Genomic DNA, 11,687 nt, shown 5'->3' with positions numbered 1-11,687 from the left:
TTTTAATTTAGGTCTAGGATATATCTTGAATTATTTTTCATGTATGGTATGAGAAGAGTGTCACAGTTCATTTATTCCCATACGGATATTCAGTTGTTTCAGCAAGATTTGTTAAACAAGACTTGCCATGGATTGCCTTGTCACCTTGGTCAAAAATCAACTGATTGTATAAGTGTAGATGAAAAAGATTTTAAATGAATTATTTAAATATTTATTGAGAAAGTATTCATTTAGCACCTTATGTGCCAGGAAATGTGCTAAGCACTGGGGAAATGAAGAGTCCTCCATTTAAATTTTAGTCAAGATACTACTAACCCTGCTCACGCTTAGTTCACAGCATAGTTGGGAGAATATGCCATAGCTCATTGTTGTTGTTGGGTGCTGTTGAGTAGATTGAGACTCATAGCTTCATAGGGAATTGTAATACAGTGCAATATGGTGGGGAAAATACGGGTGGCTTGGGCATACGTGTAAAGGACATGAAATGTGGATTTGGGCGTAAAAGACATGGAAGGCTTCCTAGAGCAAAAAGTGCCTAACAGAATGCTGAGTACAAGGTAGTCAGTCAAGCAGAGGAAAAAAACTGTTCCAGGAAAAAAGATGATGAAAAGCATTTAAGGAAAAAAAAATATTTTTGAGAACCTACAATTAGCTAAACATAGTGCTTTGCATGTGCTTTTTTATTTATCTTCACAACAAACTACTGAGGCACAATGACAACCCCATTTTGCAGACAAGTAAACTGAGATAAGAAAAGATTAAGTAACTTCTCAAAGTCACAAACAAAATAAGTAGAAAAATCAAGATTTGAATCCAGCCTGTCTTAATTTAGGCTCTTCTTTACCACTCAGTAATGCTCACATTATTTTAGATAAATGTATTATTCTAGATAAATGTTTATGCTAAAGAGAAATAAATAGCGCGAGCCTTTCTAATCATTAGATCCTCCTAAGCAAGAATGAAGTTTTTTTTTCTTGACTAGTGATTATTAACAGCACTTTCACCAAAAGTTTAAGCTTCCTCTCTATTAATATCAAATAAGAGCTAGAAAACACCATAATTGTCACAGAATCTGTGCCCATCTGATGACAACTGACCCAAATTTTAAACCTGAGTTAAGTAAGTATAACACTTGTGGTCTGAATTTTATCTTTTCGCATTCCTTTTATTCACACTTGGAGAGTGTGATAAAAGTTCTGTTTTTAAGGGACTAAAGCTCTGGCACAAGGCTACATCTGAGGCCACAGTAGGAAAGAGAAAACATGAGGACATGAAGCTCCAAGTAATCAAGACTCAGTTGTAATAAACTAAGAATAGAGTGTAGCTCATTTCCAAGTAGTTGGTGTTAGCTCCAGAGTGCTGACAACAGGGAAAATAAACAGTCAACAAAATGATTATGACTCAGACATAGGACATGGTATGTTTATAGAAAGCAAAGTCTGGCTCTTTGTAAGCCACATAGTTCCTCCTTATGCTGAGTTCCTTTTGAAATCAATTAAAGCTTTGTGACGACATGCATGAAGAAACGTGTAGAAGAAAACAGTAAATGTAGTGGTAAGTGGTTTAAGTAACAGTGGCTTAAGTAAGATTTGGAGAAAAAAAATTATTACATCTAATTAGGAACTTATCTCCAGTGATTTCCTAGCATCATATAGGTGACAGCTGACTACACTGAAGCTAGAAAGTGATCTTTCTTTTATAATATTTCCCTTTTATTATACATACAGGTATTGTTTTATTAGTATTTTTAATTTTTATTTTTACATATAAGTTATAAATATTCTTTTGTTCACATAGAGTATTTGATAATAAAAAACAGAAAATAGGCATCATAACACATTTCCCACTTAAAGGTATATCAAGAACTTCTAATTCTGCCCTTCTGCATTTCACTGTCTTCATTATTAAGCTTTTCTAATCATTGCAATAAAATATCATTTAAAATCATTTACCACCAAAATACTTAAATTTACTTCCATCTGAAAGCATTAATAGTTCATATTAGGATAGAGTGCAGGTCTTCTACTTGATTTTAAAATAATATCTTAAATTCATAACCATATGCCTTAAAAAAAATCCCTAAAAACTTTCAAGGAGATAAATTAAAAGTTCCTTTAAAGGCATGAGAGTCACACTGATACTGAACTTCACAGCAGAGTGCCTAACAGTGAACATTAGGAGGCAATGCAGCAATGGCTATAACGTTCTGAGTGAAGCTATTTTGGAACTAGAATTGATACACAGTTAAACTATCAATCAAATGTGAGAGAAAATAAAGAGATGTTAAGATGTATAAGAACTCCAACAACTAACCGCTCACACACTCTATGTAAAAAGCTTATTTAAGGGGATACTTCTAGGCAAAGAAAAAAAGGGGAGAGGGAAAACGTGAAGTGGGATGACAACTGGTATAAGAAACAATAGATGAATATGACCCACAAAAAGTAAAGGAAACTACTCAGAAAGATACTTTGAGATGAACTGATAGACTAAGACACTTGGAAGATTTTGCCTTTGAGCAGCAAAGTGTAAATGACTTTTCCTTCTCTACAGGTTCAATATGCTGTTTGGTTCTACACCATCATAATGTTGCAAATACTATTTCTTAATTTTTTAATGTTTAAATCACAAAAGACACAAATTATAATTGACAATAGAATGTCAGAGTTATAAACTAGGATAATGTTAATGTAATAAAATAAACATTGAAGGAGATTTGGAAGTGAAAAAGTAAACAATTGAAAAGTGAATATGTGAAAAAAAGAATAAAATGCTCTAATTTCTATATTTTATTTGGAGGAAGTCAATATTTTCTACTTAAAATTGATAAATTCAAAAACCATGTTTTAAGTATATTGTTTAAAGTCATAAAGACAACTGAAAAAAGAAAAAACTTGCAAAAAATTGGGAACTGATCACAACAGCAAAAAGATGGAAACAAACTAGAAGCCCATCAACAGATTAATGGATAAACAAAGTACGGTACTTATACACAATGGAGTACTACGCAACAATAAAGAACAAGGATGAATCTGGGAAGCATCTCACAACATGGATGAATCTGGAGGGTATCAAGCTGAGTGAAATATGTCAATCACAAAAGGACAAATACTGTATGAGACCATTACTGCAAAAAGTCATAAAAAATTTTACACACAAAAAGAAACAATCTTTGATGGTTATGAGGGAGGAGAGGGTTGGGGATGGAAAAACACTAAATAGACAATAGATAAGTGGTAACCTTGGTGAAGGGTAAGACAGTACACAGTACAGGGGAAACCTGCACAACTTGTTCAAGGCAAGGTCATGGCAGCTTCACAGACACATCCAAACTTCCTGAGGGACCGAATTGCTGGGCTGAGGGCTGTGGTGACCACAGTCTTGGGAGCATCTAGCTCAATTGGTGTAACACGTTTTTAAAGAAAATGTTCTACATTCTACTTTGGTGAGTAGTGTCTGGGGTCTTAAAAGCCTGTGAGCGGCCATCTAAGATACTCCATTGGTCTCACCCCTTCGGGAACAAGAGAGAATGAAGAAAACTAAAGACATAAGGGAAAGATTAGTCCAGAGGGCTAATGGACTGCAACTACCACGGCCTCCACCAGACCAAATCCAGTACAACTAGATGGTACTCAGCTACCATTGACTGTTCTGGCAGGGATCATAATACAGGGCCCCAGAAAAAGGTGGAGAAAAATGTAAAACAAAATTCTAAGTCACAAAAAAAGACCAAACTTACTGGCCTGACAGACACTGAAGAAACCCTGAGAATATGGTCCCTGGACACCCTTTTATCTCAGTGAAGAAGCCACTCCTGAGGTTCACCTTTCATCCAAGAATTTGACAAGTCCGTAAAACGAAAAGAGACTAAAAGGGCACGCCAGCCAAGGGCCAAGGATTGGAAGGCAGGAGGGGACAGGAAAGCTGGTAATAGGGAACCCAAGGATGAGAAAGGAGAGTCTTGATATGTTTTGGGGTTGTTAACCAAGGTCATAAAACAATATGTGTGCTAACTGTTTAATGAGAAGCTAGTTCATTCTGTACGCCTTCATCCAAAGTACAATAAAAAAAAAAGAGGATGGAAGATAGTATTAGGTATTACATTTCTTTTCCTTCAAGTGGGAACCTAATGATGTCTAAAATTGGTAAGTCAAGAAATATAGCTACTGTTGTATTATTCAAAGTTGTAGTAACAACCAAGAGAAGCACCAAAAACAAATGGATACCAATGATTACATACGGGGAATATCACTAGGGCAAAGTGGAAGTAGGGACAAGAAACATTTATGAATTATTTTATATACATTTTTACTCTTGATTTTTTTTTTAAATCACATACAAAAATTATTTAGAAAATTTAACAGTGGAAATTAATAAAACTAATTATTTTAAATTCTGTGATTTAGTCAGCTATTCTTATTCGTTGACATTTCAGAAAAAATTTGAGGGGCTCAGTTCTATGAGAGGTTTTTGTTTTATATTTATACATATTTTTTATCTTGTACACAAAGCATTTTAAATTTGTTTTTTTCAAAATATACTTTGGCCATCCTGAGTATATCAGAAGCTAAAGAGAGAATGTCCTAAAAGACACATGGTTGCTGCAAGGTAACATGTTGAGGATTTAGAAGATGTCAGGGAGTCTTCCCTTCGAATTATACCCTCATTATCCCACTCCACCACTGAACTTCCTCGTGTTGAGCAGAAAGTAAGCCCACATTTGAAGATGACACACAATTACACTTTCATATGCAGGGTATGCAGTCACTGTTCCCAACAGCTTAGATAACCTTTTTATTCTATACTAAGATTGGTCTTTTTCACGTTGAAATGCTCAAGAACGTTCTTTTCAGCTTGTGTTGGGAATGCCATTCTTTGATTCCTTCTACAGAATTCAATGAAATAACATTAGAGGCTTCCAACAGCAGACTCCAAGTCCCTGAACTAAGTGCGATTTGCAAGCAGTACACATGTTGAGAACTCTTGAATTCATGAAGGGTGCTACATGTATTAAGGACTCCAGAATGACTCACGTTTAATAGCACTGCCACAGCAACAGGTCTTGGTAGGTAACAGTCTTGCTCAAAACATGAAGAAACAAAGCAAGATGATGTCATAGAGGTCCAAGTCCACCAGATGAACACCACTGCCTTCCTGGGCTTTGGCTTGCTGTCTGTTTACGTGGCTTGTGACAGAGAAAAGAGGTCAAAGAAGAGTATTTGTTGTTACAAGATGAGAAATCCAATACGTCTTAAGAGTCAGATCTATTTCATCATAACTTTGTAAGGCTGCTCTGCAAACAGAGATCCAGCCAGTCGATAAACAGAGAGCTGCTAGTAGCAAGTCCCCGGCTCCCAATTACTTCTTCAGCGTCTTGTGTCCGGTATCTTGCTACCACCCATTGCCATACCAGTTCTTCAAATGCTGTTTTGACCCCAGTTTTTCTTTTTTATTGTACTTTAGATGAAGGTATACAGAACAAGCTAGTTTCTCATTAAACAGTACACATATTGTTTTATGACATCGGTTAACAACCCCAAAACATGTCAACACTCTCCCTTCTCAACCCTGGATTCCCTATTACCAGCTTTTCTGCTCCCTCCTGCCTTCCAGTCCCTGCCCCAGAGCTGCTGTGCCCCGTTAGTCTTGTTTTGTTTTATGGAACTGTTGGATCTTCGGCTGAAGGGTGAACCTCAGGAGCAACTTCATTACTGAGCTGAAAGGATGTCCGGGGGCCATACTCTCAAGGTTTCTGCAGTCTCTGTCAGGCCAGCAAGTCTGGTCTTTCTTTTTCAGTTAGAATTTTGTTCTACATTTTTCTCCAGCTCTGTCCAGGACCGTCTATTCTGATCCCTGTCAGAGCAGTCAGTGGTGGTAGCCTTGCACCATCTAGTTGGACTAGACTCAGTCTGGTGGAGGCCGTGGTAGATGTGGTCCATTAGTCCTTTGGACAAATCTTTCCCTTGTATCTTTAGTTTTCTGCATTCTTCCTTGCTCCCTAAGGAGTGAGAAAGTGGAGTAGCTTAGATGGCTGCTCACAGGCTTTTAAAGCCCCAGGCGCTACTCACCAAAGTAGAATGTAGAACATTTTCTTTATAAGCTGTGTTATACCAATTGAGCTAAATGTTCCCCAAGACCATGGTCACCACAGCCATCAACCCAGGAATTCGGTCCCTCAGGGAGTTTGGATGTGTCTATGGAGCTTCCATGACCTTGCCTTGTATAAGTTGTGCAGGCTTCCCCTGTATTGTGTACTGTCTTACCCTTTACCAAAGTTACCACTTACCTATTGTCTATTTAGTGTTTTTCCATCCCCAACCCTCCCCTCCCTCATAACCACCAAAGATTGTTTCTTTTTGTGTGTAAAACTTTTCATGACTTTTTACAGTAATGATCTCATACAATATTTGTTCTTTTGTGATTGACTTATTTCACTCAGCATAATGTCCTCCAGATTCATCCATGTTACGAGATTTCTCACAGATTCGTTGTTGTTCTTTATCGTTGAGTAATACTCCATTGTGTGTATGTACCACAGTTTGATTATCCACTCAACTGTTGATAGGCATCTAGGTTGTCTCCATCTTTTTGCTACTGTGAACAATGCTGCAATGAACATGGGTGTGCATGTGTCTATTGGCGTGACAACACTTATTTCTCTGGAATACGTTCCTAGGAATGGGATTGCTGGATCATGTGGTATTTCTATTTCTAACTTTCTAAGTAAGCACCATATCGTTTTCCAAAATGGTTGTATCATTTTGCATTTCCACCAGCAGTGCATATGAATTCCGATCTCCTCTCAGCCTCTCCAACATTTGTTATTTCTCATTTTTTTGATTCGTGCCAGTAATGCCAGGGTGAGATGGTATCTCATTGTGGTTTTAATTTGCATTTCTCTAATGGCTAGTAATCAGGAGCATTTCCTCATGTGCTTTTCGGCTGCTTGAATGTCATCTTTCTTGAACTGTCTGTTCATTTCCTTTGCCCAGTATTTGTCTTTTTGTTGTAGAGATGTCAGATTTTCTTGCAGATTTTAGAGATTAGACCTCTGTCTGATTTGTAATAGCCAAACATTTTTTCCTAGTCTGTAGGTTCTCTTTTTACTCTTTTGTTTTTTTTTTTTTGATGAGCATAAGTGTTTAATTTTTAGAAGATCCAGTTATCTAGCTTATCTTCTGGAGTTTCTGTGTTGTTGGTTGTGGTTTGTATATTGTTAATGTTGTGTATTAGGGCTTCTATGAACTTCATAGTTTTGGACTTTATATTTAGGTCTTTGATCCATTTTGCGTTAGTTTTTGTATATGGTGTGAGGTATGGGTCCTGTTTCCTTGTTTTGCAGATGGGTATCCAGTTTTGCCAGCACAATTTATTTAAAAAAAACTGTCTTTTCCCCATCTGATGGACTTTGAGCCCTTGTCTAAGATCATGGATTTACATCTGGGTTCTCAATTCTGTTGTTTTGACCCAGTTTTGAGACCCTTTCTGAAAGCTGGTCCATTTCCCTTCTTGAGCAGCTCATTAAGTCCAATCTCCAACCATTCCCCTTAACAGGTTCTCACACTCCTGGGCCACTATGCATCTATCCTAATTACCCCAAGGCCAGGTATTCAGAAACTAGGGACAGCCCCTATGCCCCTTGAGCCTACAGAGTTATTCAAAATGCCCAATTCCCAGGAACTCTGAGAAACCTACCTGATTCCACCCTACTTGCCTTACATAAACCCTCTCCTACAATTCACTTGTTATTACCTTGCCCTTGGGTATAACCCCTGTGCCTCCCTGTTCTGGGATCTGTGATTATAGTAAACGTAGTTACTTTTTATGGCCTCCCTGACTGCGCTCTCCCTCCTTGTACCTGACTTACCACTCCATGAATTTGTTAGAGCACTCATTGCTAATGCCCCTGTTGTTCCATATGCATGTGAGTCAGCTTCAAATCATGGTGACCTTATGTATAACAGACAGAAATGTTGCCTGGTCCTGCACCATCTTCTACCTTACCAAAAAACAAAAAAACCAAACTCATTGCCATCAAGTTGATTCCAACTCATAGCAACCCTACAGGACAGAGTAGAATTGCCCCATAGGGTTTCCAAGGAGCACCTGATAGATTTGAACTGCCAACCTTTTGGTTAGCAGCCGTAGCTCTTAACCACTAAGCCACCAGGGTATCCTCTTCTACCTTAGCCTTCCTAAATCTCCCTTCTTATCGGCACATTTGTCTTTCAGCTTTGTAAAAACCGTCAACATCTTATAGGCCTCTGAGCCATTTTAACCTTTTATAGTTATTTTACATATATTTACTCTGCAGTATTAGTTATTATACATTTCAGAGGTCAATTTTACTAGCAGGTTCTTGGGAAAGAGATTGTAGGAAGGGGGAGAGGAAGCAGAGGTAACTTTTCAGTTTTTACACTATAATATTACAAGTATTTCAGTTTATTAAGCAATTTGTTTCCATTTTAAAAACACCTGCTGAGCACCTACTCCATGCCTAGTCATCATATGCAAGCATCTAAGCATAGTGATTAAATGCATGAACATTGGGCTAAAGAGACATGGGTTTAAATCCTACCTCTATTCAACAAATGTGTGACCTCCAGCAAATTATTCGAAACCTCATATTCCCTAATACATGGGGACGATAATACCTACCTTACAGGGTTTTATGAGTATCAAATCTACAAAATGCTTAGCACACAGTAAAACCTCAATAAATATTATCTAAATTACATGAGAACGTTTACAATTTAAGGGAACTTGTTTTCCAGTCAGAGGTACCTCTTATTATAATTGGAACATATACTCAAACTAATAGTTTCCGAATTAATAGCAAATTATGAGTGTGTTTTAATATTTTTTAATTAACAGGCTTTATTTTTTTAGAAGAGGCTTCGATTTGCAGGAAAAAATGAGCATTTAGTACAGAGAATTTCCATATACTTCTTCTCCCCTCCCTTGCCACAGTTTCCTCTATTATTAACATCTTGCATTAATTTGGTACATTTGTTACAATAGATGAACCACTACTGATACATTATTATTAACTAAATCCCACCAACAAGGACTTAGAGCATCTGTTGTTCCACATCCTTGCCAACTTTTGGTATTCTCAGGGTTTTGGATTTTAGCCATTCTAATAGGCATATAAGGGTATTTCATTGTTGTTTTAATTTGAAATTCTCTAGTGATGTACGATGTTGATCATCTTTTCATATGCTTATGTGTCATCTCTGTATTTTTTATGAAGAGTCTGTTCAGATATTTTTCCCTTTTTTAGAAAAATTGGTTTGTTTTTTGTTATTGAGTTTAAAGAGTTCTTTATACATTTTGTATGCAAGTCCTTAATCAGGTATGTGTTTTGCTGTATATATCGGAAAAGCTAAAGTATCAGTGGTTTAAACAAGATAGAAGTTTTTCTCTGTTCTGTAAAAGAAGCCTGGACACAGAGAGTACAGGGCTGGTGTGGCAGCTCCAAATCAGGGGTTAGGGCTCTTTCTTTCTTTTTAATTGTACTTTAGATGAAGGTATACAGAAAAACTAGCTTCTCATTAAACAGTTGGTACACATATTGTTTTATGACATTGGTTAACAATCCCAAAACATGTCAACACTCTCCCTTCTTGACCTTGGGTTCCCTATTACCAGCTTTCTTGTCCCCTCCTGCCTTCTAGTCCTTGTCCCTGGGCTGGTGTGCCCCTTTAGTCTCTTTTCGTTTTACGGACTTGTCAAAGGGGCCTGTCTAATCTTTGGATGCACGGTGAACTTCAGGAGTGACTTCACTACTAAGCTAAAAGAGTGTCCAGGGGCCATACTCTCGGGGTTTCTTCAGTGTCTGTCAGGCCAGTAAGTCTGGTCTTTTTTTGTGAACTAGAATTTTGTTCTACGTTTTTCTCCATCTCTGTCCGGGACCGTCTATCGTAATCCCTGTCAACGCAGTCAGTGGTGATAGCAGGGCACCTTCTAGTTGGACTGGACTCAAGTCTGGCAGAAGCTGTGGCAGTTGTGGTCCACTAGTCCTTTGAACTAATCTTTCCTTTGTATCTTTAATTTTTGTGTTAGGGCTCTTTCTCTTTTATCAACTTAGCACATGTCTTTTGGACCCAGGGTCAATTCTGGGTCCACTATAAGTTCTGGAGATATTGCCAAGTGTCCATATTCCAGGGAACTGGAGTGAGTAAAGGGAGAAGGACAATAGGAGTATGTCTCCCACCGTCATTAGTTCCCTTCAAGAAGCCTTCCAGGAAATCTCACACATCATTATTGCTTACAACTCACTGGACCTCACTGGCAGAATTTAGTCACATGACCAGCCTTAGCTTCAAGGAGGACTGGGGAATGTTATCTTTTAGCTGGGCACACTGCCAGCCTGAATAAAATCAGGCTTTTCTTACTAAGGATAGAGCCGAGAATACATATTACCAAACCAACCAAACCCACTGCCGTTGAGTCGATTCCGACTTATAGCGACCCTATCGGACAGAGTAGAACTGCCCCGTAGAGTTTCCAAGGAGCGCCTCGTGGGTTTGAACTGCAACCTCTTGGTTAAGAGCCGTAGCACTTAACCACTACGCCGCCAGGGTTTCCGAGAATAGATATCGGGTAGAGTTTATGGCATAATTATTGATATGTAATTAATATTGGAAGGTCCCTGGTGGTGCAACTCGTGTGCACTGAGTACTAACCCAAAGGTTGGCACTTCCAACCCACCCAGCAACACCACAGAATAGAGTACTGGTGATGTGCCTTGTAAAGATTATAGCCAAGAAAACCCTGTGGGGCAGTTCTACTTTTTTAACACATGGGGTCTCCATGAATCCGAAGCGGCTTGACAGTAACAAATTTGTTTTTTTGTTTTGGAATTAGTATTTCAAAAAATAGCTCTCATTTTTATTTTGGTGTCAATCGAACTAGTTTATGGTGAAAAAGAAATTTCACTATCGAACAATGTATTCATAGCCAAAGGGTGTGATTTTGTATCAAATTATGGTATGGTGACATCATAAAAAAAAAAAAAAATACACTAGGGAAATATCACACAGCTGCAAAAAAGGTAAGAAGGTGAGACAGGAATCTTCTGTATAGAGTTTAAGATATTTTAAAAATGTAATATTCTGAAACTGTCATGTCTTTCTAGTCAGAAATGCATGTTTTTCAAAACAAAACCTTAATGACAGGGCTTACTCTTGTTACCTTCATCATTCTGAAAAAGTTTTGAATTTTTACACTTATCTACAAAGTTATGGAATCAGCTATAACAGTATTCACTTATTTATCTCATTCTACAAATAAGAATTGGAAAAATTTTAATTGGAACATCTACTGCTTCCTCCACCGATCTCAATATCAATAATAACAAAAAACTTAAGATATTTGGAGTAATTCTGTAAGGCCAGAGCCTGTTCTAAGTATTTTACATGTATTATCAGAGTTGAACTTCACTAGAACCTTATGATTTAGATATTGTTATTATTATCTTTGGACACATATTAGGAAATACAGATAATGAATTTCTCACCCCCCCAAAAATTGTTAACATTTTTGTATATATTCTGTAGAATTTTTTTGATTCGTGTATATCTACCTACCTGTATAGATATAGGAAACCCTGGTGGTGCAGTGGTTAAGAGTCTGGCTGCTAACCAAAAGGTTGGAAGTTCGAACCCACCAGGTGCTCTTTGGAA

The sequence above is a fragment of the Loxodonta africana genome, chromosome 5 (assembly GCF_030014295.1).
Source record: "Loxodonta africana isolate mLoxAfr1 chromosome 5, mLoxAfr1.hap2, whole genome shotgun sequence".
In the NCBI taxonomy this organism is placed as follows: domain Eukaryota; kingdom Metazoa; phylum Chordata; class Mammalia; order Proboscidea; family Elephantidae; genus Loxodonta; species Loxodonta africana.
The sequence above is the reverse complement of the archived record's forward strand: the minus strand, read 5'-3'. Positions refer to the sequence as shown.